General features: G+C 46.9%; 1 protein-coding gene across 1 annotated transcript in view; it reads left to right on the top strand.

The window, feature by feature from the left end:
• The window catches only part of TAOK1 (TAO kinase 1), a 1754180-nt gene that overhangs the window by 995112 nt on the left and 743291 nt on the right, over positions 1 to 15777 (top strand). The gene's annotated exons all lie outside the window — the stretch shown is intronic.

The following is a 15777-nucleotide window of genomic DNA, read 5'->3' as shown; positions in this document are numbered from 1 at the left end:
CGGGCTCATTCTACTAGGGGTATGGCTGCCTCCACTGCACTACAGAAGGGTGTTCCAATTCACAATATTTGCGAAGCAGCCACATGGGCCTCTGTCCATACTTTTGTGAAACATTATTCCCCGGACTCTATCAATGGGCAAGATTTGGCCTTTGGCAAGGCAGTCCTCTAGTCTGTAATTTGATTGGGCATTCTAAAAAAATTCTAAATTCTTTTGCCACCTCCTTACGTTGATACTGCTTTGGGAGTCTGTCAAAGATGTGGAATACGTCAGAGCACACAATCCCCTCGAAGAACAATTTAGTTTCTTACCTGGTAACGTTCTTTCGATGGAATGTTCCTCTGACGTATTCCACATCGTACCCTCCCTACCTGCCCCTCTACAGAATTTCTTATGCGATTGCAGCTTCCGTTTACGTAAGGCTTTCTGTAGTAATACTGGCAGGAGATTGGTGCCACACGTTCTGGGGGGGAAAAACTACAACTGAGGCTACGGGCGTTGTGCGTCCTACATATAACATCCAGTGACATCGACCGTCGGAGGAGGTCCTCGAGGGAGCGTGTCAACGTCATCGACGCAGGACGCATACGCCGAAAAAGTTTTCCGAAGCAGCAAAGCTGTGGTAATCACTGTCAAAGACTTGGAATATGTTGGAGGAACATCCCATCAAAAGAATGTTACCAGGTAAGAAAGTAACTTGTTCATCTTCGCATAGGGTGCTGGAGGGGTTACTTAGTATCCCCTTTGTCTAGTTTCTCATATAACATTGTTATGTTACCCTTTCTTCAATTAATGGCTGGGGGCAGTGGTTTACTTTTTACTGCCATTATGTGTTTTTTCCGCGGGCTGCGTTTGCAGCCACAGTAAAGCACCCTTGGATGCCCATTTTATCAAAATGGCCCCGTCTTTTTTTTCATGCCATTTCTTGCTGGAAAGGTCCTTCTTGAGATATACTCTGCATGCCAAATCAGGTTTGGTCCCTTTGTTTTTGTCTTTGGCGGGATTCACGAGTGAAGCCCGCCTCTGGCTCCAGTATGTCTGGCAGTGGCAGGAAGTGAGGAAGTTGCCCGAAACTCCCTGTGCTTAATTTCCTTGGTTACAAGAATGCACCCAAAGGTGATTGACCGGTAGGCTGTCCGGCAAGGACAGCCACCCTGCTGTGTGTTTGGCAGCTAGGCCGGAATGAATGGGAGAAAACTGCATAAAAGCGAGGCTTTTTGGCTTGGAAGGCAAAGGAGAACACTAGACAAAGGAATCCGAAGCAGACGTCTGCTGCAACTCTTGGACTGTTGGATTGCCCGGTGAAGCCCTGCTGCTGTACTGAAGCTCCGAATTCACCTCAACTAGAGAAGCCCAATCAACTCCAAAGTGAGCCCGTATGGACATCCTCTCAGAGCTGGCTGTACTTCCACTGTTGCTGCTGTTGGAACCGAAGTGCTAGGAGAGGAACACCAGATTGTGTGCGTTGCTTTTAAGTCAGACCTGAGTGCCAGGAAGATCCTCCGGACTTCCCTGAAGCAGGACTGACCAAGCCTGAGCCACCTCAATAGAGTTCTGGAACTCAGATGCGAGGAAAGTCCAGAGTGGTACCCGAGAACCGCAGTGTTGCTATTTGCTGTCAATGCACGAGGAGCTGAAACACCGAAGAACGGCTGAATTGAAGTTTACCCATTGCTGCCGCCGACCTTGCCATTGCAGAGCAGGAGTCCCCAGACGTCCTGCCTATTGTCCCCACGACTGAGGCACAGGAACAGCATAATCTGCTGAGCTGTACAGGAACAGAAGCCAGCTGGAACCATTTCTTCTAACCAGAGGTACTGTAAAGTCTAAGCGAATTTAGCTCTTGTTGTGTAGCCTTACTTGCTCTTAGTTCAGACCTGTCTTGGTTACCTCGCAAAGTTTCTAAAGCTTTGCCCCACACAAGCCTCCCAGTTTGTGGCCCTTCAAGTGTTCGATTTTCAACAAACATTTCTAAAAACTTTGTGCAAGACTCTTTACCTACCTGCAAAATATCTTCAGCTCCCCTTAACATTGTGCAATTAACATTGGCTGTCCTGGCTCCCAGAGAGACTCCTCTTTACCTCTGACTTTGTGCTTTGGCCTTTCCCCCAGGAAAGGGTTAATTTTACTCTGCAATTTTACTCTGCATTGGAAGGTTTTGAAAGTACTTATCTGTTTGGGAATTATTTATTAATCTTTGTTTTATTCCTCTATTCTATCTTTTAATTAAAACTCAGTATTGCTCTAAATGTAAATCAATGTCCACAGTGTCGTAGCAATTTAAGTCACCTGTGGGTGTAGGAAGTGTTTGTGTGCCATCCCCAATGGGTATCATCTGTTTTAGAGAAACTAAGGGTGTGTTTTGAAGTGTATTATAATTGTACATGTATTGCTCCCTTCTGAAGAAGGCTTATACAACTGACTGTGAAGTCAATTAATACTAACACCTTGAATTGGTTTATTTGAATAACTGCTACTGTGAAACTCGGTGTCACAGCATTATTGCTCACATTGACCCCCTCTTGAGGTAAGCCTGGCTGCTCAGTCACTCTACCAACTTGTGTAGTACATGCTTATTCCAAAGATTGTGTTAACTATTGCCAAGAGGACAAGGCTGGTGCAGTCTCCCACAGGGTACTGCATACAATCTTGCCTAACACTTGTTGCAGATAGTGGGGATCTATTGTAGAGCTGTTACATTGAGTATTTTGCTTTGCTTGTGTTCAACTAATCCCCCACATGGCTATGCTCCATCAGAACAGCAATTGTAACATGCCAAATATGGATAACTTAAGTTAGGAAACCCTGATAATTTTAACAGTAGATCACCTGAAAGAAATGTGTAAAGTCAGGAATCTTACTGTAAAAGTAAAGACAAATGAGTTGATTACAAGGTTGTTGAATCACCAATGTTTGGGTAGTAGGCCATCAACACCTACTAACCTAAGACATGTGGAAATTGATAATGAGGATGATAGTTCAGAGTCACTCTGTTTTAGAGTTCGAGGCGTCCCAGGCTAGGAGCCCCTCTTTGCCACAGATTGCTCTCTTGCCTCAAGCCATGTCCACAGGGACCTCATAAGGTCCAACACAAAGTCCAGAATATGTGTCTCTTGAATCAATGAGACTTGAATTAGAATTTAGGTTGCAAAATCAAGCCAAGCAGGACATCAAGCTCAGGGAATATATGTGCTTGAAATTAAGATTGTCTCTTGAAAATGTTTCCCTCCCAGAATCCTCTAGGTCTTCCAGTCCCAAGAGGCCTTGCCTGCCTAAAGAAGCAGTGAGTATGTATGATGTGAAACATGATATTTTGGATTGGTTGGGTGCCTTTGAATACAACCATGGGATTCAGGGTCTCACATGGAATCAGCTGATAACTTGGCTTTTGTCTATGCTTCTCCAGGTTGCAAATGATGCTGAAATGGAGGTGGGTGAACTTGAAAGGCAGGAGTCTGAGAATGCAAAGCTGACCTTGATAGCCAGATTTGGGAAAACTCCTTCACAGTACCTTAAGAGGTTTAGGTCCCTCAAAGAGACTGATGGTACCTCTTGGGCTACCTGGGTGTGTGAATGTTTGAAAAACGTAGATGGTTGGGTTAAGGGTTACAGAGTGAACACCTTTGAAGGAATGAGAAATCTATTTTTGTTTGAATCTATTTTTGATGCCTGCTCTCCTGAGCTCAGACAGCACTTGGCTGACTCAAACGAGATTGATCCCAAAAAGCTAGCAAAGGCTGCTGACTTGTGGGTTGCCAACAGGGCCACTCACAAGGATTCTGGGGCCACTCACAAAAAGGATGAGGCTAAGCAGATCAAGATATATGGAAAAGAGAATTTTAATTCCAACCACCCAAAAGACGGCCACAAAAATAAGAAGGGGAATCCCATGGGAAACAAGGTCAGCCTAGTGAAACCCCTGGTGCTAACCCAGAGGGAGGTCAGCAGAAGGCCCAATTCCAAACAACATTTGGTAAATGTTATTTTTGTGGGTCAACTGACCATTTGAAAGGGGATCCCAGATGCAAGGGTAAACCACCAGGGGTCAACTTTGCCTCCTTAGCCTTCAACCATGAGGAAGAAGTTAATATGGCAAGTGTTAACACTCAACTATTGGCTTTGGCAGTTGTTGGGTAAGATTGTATGCAGTACCCTATGGGAGACCCAGGGACACTAAAGAAACACTGGCTGAGACTCTAATGGGGTCTCCAGACAATAAGACATGCATTACTCACCGTAATAGCATTTTTGATGATTGTATCTGCTTAGATTCACATGCTGTGCATATGGTCCGACATTCAGTGGTAACCACGGGGTATTGCATCTTGTCTTTCGGAGACCGAATGGGGACGTCAGCATAGGCATGTCTAACACTATCCCTATCGCGACGTGTAGTCTACCCAAAATCCCTCGCGCGCTGAGGTCCATTGTTTTTCTCCGCCCAGATAACTGGTCGCCCTATTGCAGAGCTCTTTCTTAAGAGACATTGCTATATCCTTTATCGACTGTCAATTATCCCCTTTAAGTCACTTCGACAGTGCTTCCTGTACTACTCCTAAGACTGCGGTGGACCTCTGGCTGGCCTACACAGTAGGGAGAGTGGGGTCGGGGTGGCCATTTTTCCTTTCTGCTATGTCTCTCCTCTGTCCCTCTCTTTTCCCTTTAGGTCTGGTCATCGTTTTTATTGCCTTTCGCTATGGAAAGGACACCATTTGGGGTTTGCCCTCTTGCAGGGCCAGATACCCTTGGAAGGACGAGCACAGTAAGTGCAATAATTGTCTACCCCTTGACCACGACGAAGCGTGGTGCGTGGCCTCTAGACTTCTGTGCCGGGTTAAGCGGTGGGCGGCCTACGGCATGTCGCGGGCTGGATCTTCTTCCCCCACCACCGCACCCGCTGAAAGTGACGGGGGTACTATTGATGAGCAGGCATCCGTGTCAGATGCCATCGACCTCACAACGGACACCTCTAGGTCCGCCACGCCCGACCCCGCTAGGTCACACTATGGGGAAACACACAGTGACAAGGGCGTACAAGATCTCCACCAAACACACAACCCTAAGCCTAGTTTCAACGCTACCGCCGAAACGGGCGCAGGCGTCAACAGGACTGCAGAGAATTTCAACAGGACCCTCTGATCTCCAAGATCAACAGCCTTACCCGCATCCGCAGCAGAGTCTTGCGACTGGGCCTTCGAAAACTAAGGGTGCTACTTCCAAATCATATTCGGCCGTTGAAGCATGCTCAGCTGACGCTCCAACACCCTCTAAGGCCCCGGTAGGAGACAAATCTACCGCTAGGCCTCCTAGTTGTACGGCATGCCCTGCTTCGCTGAATATCGCCGAAAGCATCGCTAATGCCTCTTCGTAGAGGTCTACGAAGAGTCATGAGCCTTTTTCTAGCTCTATTGGAGACAAATTTCGGTGCCATGTGGAGCAAAATGAGTTTCCCACTCTTAGATCCTTTTGGTTCGTCTAAATGGACCAGAGAAAAATTCAAAGGGTGTATGTACCGGTTGGAAAAGTTTGTCTCGCTTTCAGAGCACCCTACCCAAAATAGAGACCTCTGGAGGACCCTCTCTCTGTGCCGGTCTCTAAATTTTCTAGAAATTTAGGACCTTATCAAGAATATTACACTTCCATCCACCTCAAGGGCAGGCAGGTGAACCAAAATGTACTAAAAAACACTCTGGATTCTGCAGAGACGACAGGAAGATTCCTACCTCAGGGCACCCTGCTCAAGTGGCATGCTTGGCTCTGAAAAGCCTGAGACCCAAGCTGCTCTTATTAATGAACCTATTGATGAGTCAAATCTCTTTGGTAAACCAGTCGACGATGCCCTTGAGACTGCCCAAAAGGAGCATGAGACTCTTAAGTCCCTTCAGCAAATCACCCAAAAGCCCCCCCTCCCCCCTCCCCCCCCACCCCTCCAGAGGGGAGGGGGGTGGTTCCTGCCGGTCCTTTCGGGGCCTATCCGGTTCTACACAAAACCAGTATAATACGGGAACCACCTGGAACTCAGGACAGGCATCCAGCTACTATCCACCCAGGGGACAGCGGCACCGGAAGGGCAGAGGCAGACGTCCCAACTCCAGGGGAACTACAGCCTCCAGTCAAAATTGACCTATGGATCCAGGTCCCCTCCCATGTTTCCCTGGTCGGGGGGCGCTTAACATCTTTCCTTTCGGCATGGGAGGGGATAACGTCGGACCAGTGGGTCCTCAAGACGGTCGCCCAAGGGTACTGCGTGGAATTCACCTGACCACCACAGTTCAGACCATCCAAGACAAGATGCCTGATGCCAGACCATCTGCGAATCCTGATGCAACAGGTGGAAGCACTTCTGGAAAAGGATGCCATAGAAGCTGTCCCTATTCTTCAGGTAAACAAGGGTATTTATTCAGTGTACTTCCTTGTACCCAAAAAGGACCTCACCATGCGCCCTGTACTAGACTTGCATCCTGCGAACAAATTTGTCAAACCTTAAAAGTTTCTTATGGTAACTCTGCACAAATTAATCTCACTGTTGAAACAGGGGGATTACTTGGCAACACTGGACATGAAGGATGCATACTTTTATATTTCAATGTTGCCAGCACACAGAAAATATCTAAGGTTCATGATAGAGGACCGGCACTATCTATTCAAAGTACTCCCCTTCGGCATTGCCTCTGCACCAGGGGTGTTTACGAAGGTCCTGGCAGTAGCGCCAGCACACGTGTGCAGACTATCCGTCCGGGTTCACCCTTCCCTTGACGACTGACTCATAGCAGGGGACTCTTAAGAAACGTGCCTTTTGAATACTCAGAAGACAATAGACATGTTCAATTTGGGATTCTCCATCAACGAGAAGAAATCAAGCTTAGACCCCAGCCAAGTCGAGCAATTTTTCAGGGGCTCTAATTCGGACAAAAGACGACCTTGTCTTCCCCTCCAACGAGAGTGTTCCGAACATGCTTTCTCAGATCCCTCAATATGTAGCCAGTCGGGAAGTGACGGTACGCAAGGCCATGAGCTTGCTAGGTATGATGGTGTCATGCATTTACTTAGTTCCCCACGCGCGGCTGCGCATGTGTCCCATGAAAGAGTGGCTCAACAGCCAGTGGTGCCAGGCCAGCGGACAATGGGAAGATCTGGTAGTTGTCTCGCCAGCCCTCGTTCTCTCTGCAGTGGTGGTCGAGGGAAAACCTCTTGAAGGGGAAGACGTTCACCACCCCCGCAGTAGAAGTCACTCACAACAGACACATCTCATGGTTTGGGGGCTCACCTCCTTCAGCAGACAGGGCATGGCGGGTGGTCCCCACAGGTAGCATCCAACCATATAAATCTGCTAGAGCTATTAGCAGTATTCAAAGCACTGAAAGCCTTTCAGACATAGTTACAGGGGAAGACAGTTCTGGTCCTGACAGACAGCACCACAGCCATCTATTACCTAAACAAACAGGGGGCACACACTCTCCAAGGCTATCCAAGTTGTCCCAAAACATTTGGATGTGGGCTCTCAAACACAAGATGTTCCTGCTGTCCCAACACGTTCCAGGAGACCTCAATCTTCTAGCGGACATGCTCAGTCGAGATTTCCCACTGCCCGTACAGTACGAATGGCGTCTACACGAAGACATCGTCTCCAACGTCTTCGCAGAATGGGGAATCCCAGAGATTGACCTGTTCACAACCCAAGAGAACACCCAATGCTAAGACTACGCCTCCAAGTATCTCCAGAAGATGCACCAGGAACCAGTTACCATGATATTGGTGGCCCCCATGTGAGCCCGCCAACCCTGGTTCGCTCATCTAATGGAAATGTTCCTGCCCCCCCAACCCCCTCTTTGAGACTACCCTGCCCAGACAACATGTTTCAGGACGGAGGGGAGACACTACACCCATGCCCGCAAACTCTGAACTTAGCGGCCTGACTCCTAAGGTCATAGAGTTTGGACACCTTCAACTCCCTCAAAGATGCATGGACCTACTCCGGGAAGCTAGAAAACGTAACACTCGTTATTGCTATTCCAGTAAGTGGAAACGCTTTGTCATCTGGTGTAATACCAAGGGCGTCAATCCCATTGACTGCATGCCTACCCAGATTGTGTTGTACCGAACTCATTTGTTAGACTCAGGAATGGTTTTTAATTCCCTAAAGGTTCATCTAGCTGCTCTCTCAGCCTACACTACGTCACAACAGAAGGTGACGTGGTGGAAAATACCTGTTATCAAGGCTTTTATGGAAGGGGTTAAGAGAATTAATCCCCTCAATTCTAACCCGGCTCCCGGATGGGATCTAAATGTGGTTTTGACCAGACTCATGGGGTCTCCCTTTGAACTAATGCATAAATCAAGTCTAAAGGACCTTACTTATAAGACGGCCTTCCTAGTGGCTATCACTTCTATTAGTTAGCGAACTACAGGCCCTTTCAGTACTAGACCCTTTTGTTACAGTCTACAGGGATAAGGTGGTTCTGCGCACTCATCCCAGATTTGCGCCTAAATCCATTTCGAAGTTCCATTTGAACCAATCAATTGAACTACTCACTTTCTTCCAGAATCCCACTAGCATGGCTGAAAGAAGCCTGCACACACTAGATGTGCGCAGGGCAGTCATGTTTTACCTGGAAAAGACAAAACCACTGAGGAAGACAAACCAGTTTTTCGTTTCAGTGGCTGCTGGTAGAGAAGGGGATCCTGTCAAATGGATCACACTATGCTACATTCTTGCTAAGAGAGAACTGCCCTTCAAGCCTAGAGCACACTCTACTCTGGGCACAGGGGCTTCCATAGCTTTCTTGCAAATGTTCCCCTTGAGTTAATTTGCAAAGTGGCAACTTGGAGTTCTGTACACACCTTTACAAAACACTATTGCCTAGACACTCATTCTAGATCTGATTCTCGGGTGGGACAAGCAGTATTAAGACTTCTGTTCACTACTGTTTCACTACTGTTTCTTCTCACAACCCACCTCCAGCTCCTGGTACCGCTTGCTAGTCTATGCACAGCATGTGATTCTAAGCAGATTAACAAGCATCAGAAGACCTGCATTACTCAGCGTAATAGCATTTCTGATGATTGTATCTGCTTAGATTCACATGCACCCATGTACTCACTCACAATAGCCTTGGGCCCCCTCATGGCAGAAAAAATACAATCAGACGGACCACAGCGCATAAGGGATTTTGGGTACACTACACGTCACGATAGGGATAGTATTACAGACAAACCTATGCTGACGTCCCCTTTCGGTCCCCGAAAGACGAGATGCAATACTCTGCGGTTACCACTGGATGGCAGACCTTAAGCACAGCATGTGAATCTAAGCAGATACAATGAACAGAAATGCTATTACGGTGGTAATGCATGTCTTATTGGCTGAAGACCCCATTAGAGTCGCAGCCAGTGTTTCTTTAGTGTCTCTGGGTCTCCCACAGGGTACTGCATATAATCTTGCCTAACAATTGCCAAAGCCAATAGGTTCAGAACGAGGCCTTTAGGGAGACAGGACAGCCAAAGTCCATGGGCAAAGTCAAAGTTCTGATGCTCTTCTACTTAGAAATATGTTCTTAAATACAAGAAAAAAGAATGGGATTCACCCCAACACACCGTGACCAGGTATTGATACCATTTATTGGTCAACTGAATTGATTAATGAGATAGAACTCAGTTCCATTCCATACTTTGGGGCTTGCATCTAGCACCTCCTAGGTTAACACCAAGGATTGTGACATATGCCTAACTCGCAAGTGTCAGATACTATAACATAAGGGACTCATCCCTTGTATTTATTGCCTTGAGGACGACCAATTGGTCAAAACACGTGTCGCTGTGGCAATAAATCACCCTTGGACATTTGGGTTTCATTGAGTGCTCAAAGATATTGCAGCAATTTAAATAATACCAGGATTTGAACATCCGAAAAATGTGTCCTTTGCGCAGTACAAGTGCACATTCTTTTTTCTTCTGTCAATAATTGTAGAAGGATCTTAGGGGAACCTCCTGTGCATCTTCTGCAGCATTGGACTACTCAAATGTTAAGAGAGTTGAACACACTTCAACAGATCACTCCCCTTTTCTCATAATTGGTTGTGTTCTTAAATAGTCTGTGTTCAAAAGAGAAATCCCAGCAACTCAAGAGGAGTAACCTTTAGAAAGCACTAGCTGTAAGGCCAATGCAGGTAAGTTGAGTTCAACTTAGTGTTGGGTTAAATCGCACCCCCAAAGATAGGTAGCACTACCAATGACAAAAGGATATTGTACCTCAAACCCTACAGTACCTTTGAAATGAAGTTGTTCCAGCTGGATGCCTTCATGATGCATGCAATACACCCTTGTTCCTGGTCCTTAGTCGTGGTGACGAACGGGAGGACGTCTGGCCGGCTCCTGTGGAAGCACTCAAGAGAGGGACTCGGCAGCAATGTATTTCCGTCGATTCAGCGGCTTTAAGGTTTTGGTGCCTTTTTCTCAGCTCCAAAGAACAACGAAAAGCTCTGGTTAGGATTTCCTTGATCCCTCGGTCCTGGACTCTGGTGAGGGGACTCTGGGCGCGGATTTCTTGCTTCTGTAGGGTCCTCTGGATGCCCATGAAAATGTGGATGGATTTGGATTTTGGAAGACAATTCCCTCACAGGTGGTCGAGCTACCCCGTGTGTTGGGCTTCTGCAGATGTGGAATGTCGCAGCAAGTAGGGGGTGGTGCCAAAATAGTTTGTCTCAATGCTAGTTGGTCCAACTAGCCGAAGGGAGGAGTTGTCCTTTACGGGTCTTGGCTGTAGATTCGAAAACGGTGTCAGCACAGTTGCAGGACTTCACCAGGAACGTTGCGGTCCAGGAGGGTACTGCTGGTGTCTTCTCTATTCTTGTGCTTCGGATGTGGTCCTCCAGTGGTTTACTCGTCTTCTAGTCACAAAAACCTCGCTTTTTGTGCAAGTTCCCCTTCAGTCACAGCCTTAGGCTGTCAATCACACAGCAGGGTGGCTGTCCTCTGGGACAACCAGCTGGCCAATTGGAACTTGTTTCACTCCGGCACACCCAGAGACAAAGGACAGGGAAGTTTCAGGACCCTCCCTCACTTCCCGCCTTTCCAGACACACTGGAGCCTGGGCAGGCATCAGGGCTGAAGCCTGCCAAAGGCAAATTACACAAAGGACTCAAACCTGATGCAAACCGAGTAAAAGCCCAGAAGAAATTAACAAGAAATGGCGAAAAAAGAAGAAAGGGGGCCATTTTGGGAAAATGGTCATTCTTGGGTGCAGCACTGCAGCTGATTTATCAGCCTGCAGATACATGTCACTAGCTAGTAAAAAAAAGAAGCCACTGCCCCCAGCTATGTAAGTGAGTTAGTCTAACAAAATGTTACATGAGGAATGGGTTAAAGGAATTACTATTTCACGCCCCAGCACTCCACATAGGGTGGTGTGTGCTGGACCCATAAAGTAAAGGTAAGAAAGACAGGGGTCATCTTACTATTCTTGGGAACAGTACTTCACCAAAGAAAATGTAGTTAAACATTAAGAGAATTCCAAGAGACTTCTCAGTGACGCTGCACAAAAGGTGTTGTCACAATGCAAAAGCAGATGCCTATGGAGCTTACCATACTCCATAAAACAGTAAGGAACATAGAAAATCATAGTCAGAAAACACATGAGTGAGAGAGAAAGGGGTCCTGCTCACTCAGGAGTAAAAATTACAAAGCCCAGAGTCCATCAAAAGAGCTGGGGGTGTCTAAGGTTAAATGGAATTGGCACAGAAATGAACATTTTCCCTAACAAGCCACCCTAGTTATGGTGAATAGAGAACTCTGGGAGGTTAGCCAAAGCTTTATCAAGGTAAAGTGGAAAGCAGTCAAGTCTTGGTCTCAGGAAAGTCTGTGTGCGGATGCGGGCAGTGTTACGAGCCCTCAATGATTCAACACAATTCAACTTGGACAGTTTTAAAATTAGATCTTTATTTAGGGCACATTTATAATTAGACTAGCAGGTAATATCACACAATACTCTATAATACAAATATACAAGCGCTACTATGTTTACTTAATATACTTAGTCAAATAACTCAACCAAGCAATGCAGTTAAGGAATACAGATGCAGTAGTATAATGGGAAACCGTGACAAGTACAGTATCCTAGCTTTAGAAGTCTAAACCCTAAGATGAATAGGGCTATGTGCCCAAAGGTCACAGGGTCCAACACAATGATTCTCAGAGGCCAGAGTTATTTTTAAAAGGATGCAATGGGCTTGTGGTGGTGATTGGTTTCAAACTAATAAAAAATTCAATAACAATTTACCCAAGCATAGGTAAGTTCCCTCCTTTCTTACAGACCCAAAGCTAACCCAGGGTCAGGATACCCAATCCAGGTTCGACAACCAAAGGTAAGTGGAGATGGGGAGAAAGGAGACAAAGGGACTTGTTCTCAATGTTATCCTAAGGAGAAAAAAGGGGGAGAGGGAATACCAGCACAGGTATGCTTACTTACCCCCAGGTTAGGCAAGATTGTGTGCAGTATCCTTTGGAAGACTACAGCAACCTTGACCTCCTGACAATAGGAACCCAACCTTTGGTATAAATCTGTACTACACAGGTTGGTAGTGTGGCTGAGCAGCCATGCTTATCTCAAGAGGTGTCAGTGTGAGCAGTAGGGTAGTAACACAGAGTTTCACATTGACAGTTATTCAAATGCACACTTGCACTCAAGTTTTCTTCATTAAACAATTATTAATTTAACAGTCAGTTATATAAGCCTTCTTCAGAAAGGAGCAAAACATGTAACAATTCAAAATGCACTCTTAGTTTCTCTAAATCAGATGATACCCATTGGGGATGGCACACAGACACTTCCTACACCATCAGGTGACTTAAATAGCTAGGACACTGTGGACATTGATTTATCACTGGTACATTTAGAGCAATACTGAGTTTGGTACAAAAGGTTAGATATATGAATAAAACAAAGGTTAACAAATAATTCTGAAACAGGTAAGTACTTTTTGAACCTTCCAATGTCAAGTAAATGTAACCCTTTCCTGGGTGAAAGGTAAAGGCAGAGAGTCAAAGGTAAGAAGAGTCTCTCAGAGAGCCAGGACAGCCAATGTTAGTTGAACACAGTCTATGGGAGCTGAAGATCTTCTTTGCAGGTAAGTATAAGTCTTGAACAATGTTTTTAGAAAGGTTTGTAGAAATAAGATTCACTTGAAGGGCCACAAGCTGGGAGGTTTGTGAGGGGTAAAACTGTAAGCAACTCTGCAAGGGCAACCAAGACATGTTAAGCTCACCTGGTATCCACGGGGGAGCCAAACGATACTGGATGGAGGTCTAAGCGCTATCCCGGACCCCTCTCTGCTTGGTTATGTGCCAGACGTTGGGTAGCGCCTATAACAGGAGAATGGAGGGTTAAGATACTGGTTATGTGATGGGTGTACTCCCACCCACCCCTCTGGTCCAAATCCCCTCCCTTGTGGTTATTGCTCACCTTAGGTTTTTGTGCGCTGAACTCTCTGTCCTGTGTCTCTGTGCAGGGGCGCATGGTTTGTGCGGGCGTTCCGTGGACCTAGTTGCTTCACTGGTCCGTGTGCCCTTATGTCGGGTCCAGACCGGCTGTGACTCTGACTCTGCTTGCTGTCTTCCAGGTGAGTTATGATGTCTTTTCTGTTTGTATTCTGTCTCTTTTCCCACCGTTTTCTGTCTTCTCGGCGTCTTGCTCCACTACGCTGTTCCCTTACAATGTCCATTTTTGTTTTCACAGAGATGGTTGCGATCTCTGAGTTGCTGCACCGATGGTGAAGACCACGGTGAGTTATTGATGCGCGGAGCGCTGCGCTGTTTATTGGTGTTAATTGCTAACCTGTGTTCTCTTCTTTGTACAGGTTGCGGTGATGTTCCTTAGTGATGAATGATCGAAGCGCTGCTTGCCCATGTAAGTGCTTTGTTAATGCTGACCTTGTTCCTTCTCCCTTGCAGGTTGTGGTGAAACCCGGGGATGGGCGAGGTAAGAGAAGTGCAGGGTGCTGCCAGGACTTGCTGCTTGCCCAGGTAAGAATTGTTTCTAATGCTTGTGTCTTTACCTTTGCAGGTTGCGGCGAACTCCGGAGATGGGCGAGGTAAGCGAAGCGCAGGATGGATTCCAGGCCGGTTACTTCACAGGTAAGTGTTCTTGCTTGCTAATGCTGTTCTTATTCTTCCAGGTTATTTATGGAATCCGGATCTAGGGCTTCAGGATCGGGCCGCCGGAGAAGCAGTTGAGCAGGAGCTTGACACGGTGAGCGTTACGCTGCAGGAGTGCAGAATAACGCAAAGCGTGTTCTGCTGTTTGGGTGTGGTTTGAATAGCCCAGGTAAAGTAGTTCCAGGCCAAGTAGTTCGAGGCCTAGCCACACCCAAAACACTAGACCACATGGCTTGGTTCTAAAGAACTGAGCTGTGTAATAGGCCTACATGTTGGATTAAGGTCCAAAACTGGTATTGCTTTATTCCTGATAATGAGCCTGGTGCCAAAGGCGCCAGGACTGACTCCATTTATGTTTCTGATGCAGTTTTAAGGCCCTTGGGGCCAGTGTGAAGGGCTTTAGCCCCATTGCTGCTAGGGGCTGTTATACCTGAGGGGGACAGTGGCATGGATCGTGACAGACAAGCCTCAACTGAGAGCTAGTAAGGCTGCACAACAAGAGGTAAGTTCTCTTAGACTTTACAGTACCTTTTGGTTAGAAGAAATGGTCCCAGCTGGCTTCTGTTCCTGTACAGCTCTGCAGATCCTTTTGTTCCTGGGCCTCAGTCGTGGGGACAAGAGGGAGGACGTCTGGGGAATCCTGCACTGCAATGAGAAGGTCAGCGGCAGCAATGGGCAAACCTCATTTCCGCAGCCCTTTACGGTTTTAGCTCCTTGCATCTGACAGCAAATAGCAACACCGTGGTTCTCGGATACAGCTTCGGACGTTCCTCGCATCTGGGGTCCAGCACTCTGTTGAGGTTGCTTAGGCTTGGTCAGTCCTTCAGGGAAGTCCAAAGGATCTTCCTGGCGCTCGGGTAAGACTTAAAAGCGATCCTCTCAATTTGGTGTTCCTCTCCCTGGCTCTTCGGTTCCAGCAGCAGTGGAAGTACAGCCAGCTCCGAAAGGATGTCCAAACAAGTTCACTTTGGAGTTGATTGGTCCCACCAACTCAAGTGTAGAAGTCGTCCTTGCAGAGCTTCTCTAGTTGAAATGAATTCGGAGCTTCAGCAAAGCGGCAGGGCATTCCCGGGCAAACCAACGGGCCAGAAGTTGCAGCAGGCGTCTCTTCAAAGTTCTTCTTCGGATTCCTTCGTCCAGTGGTCGACTAAGCCTTCCAAGCTAAAAGCCTCGCCTTTTATGCAGGTTCCTCCTATTCATTCCAGCCTAGCTGTCAATCACACTGCAGGGTGGCTGTCCTTGTCGGACAGCCAGCCGGCCAATCACCTTTTTGTGAATTCCTGTAACCAAGGAGATTAAGCACAGGGTGTTTCAGGCACCTCGCTCACTTTCTGCCTCTGCCAGACATACTGTAGCCAGAGGCGGGCTTCACTCGTGAATCCCGTCAAAGGCAAAACAAACAAAGGGACCAAACCTGGTTTGGCGCGCAGAGTTAATCTCCAGAAGGACCTTTCTGACAAGAAATGGTGAAAAAAGACCAGGGAAATGTTTACAAAATGGGCACCCATGGGTGACTTACTCCGCAGTAAAAACACACAATGGTATTAAAAAGTAAACCACTGCCACCAGCAATTAATTGTAGAAAGGGTAACATAAAAATGTTGCATGAGAAACTAGACAAAGGGGATA

The sequence above is a fragment of the Ambystoma mexicanum genome, chromosome 9 (assembly GCF_040938575.1).
Source record: "Ambystoma mexicanum isolate Mex_15411 chromosome 9, UKY_AmexF1_1, whole genome shotgun sequence".
NCBI lineage: Eukaryota > Metazoa > Chordata > Amphibia > Caudata > Ambystomatidae > Ambystoma > Ambystoma mexicanum.
This window is presented reverse-complemented; position numbering and strand designations above follow the sequence as displayed.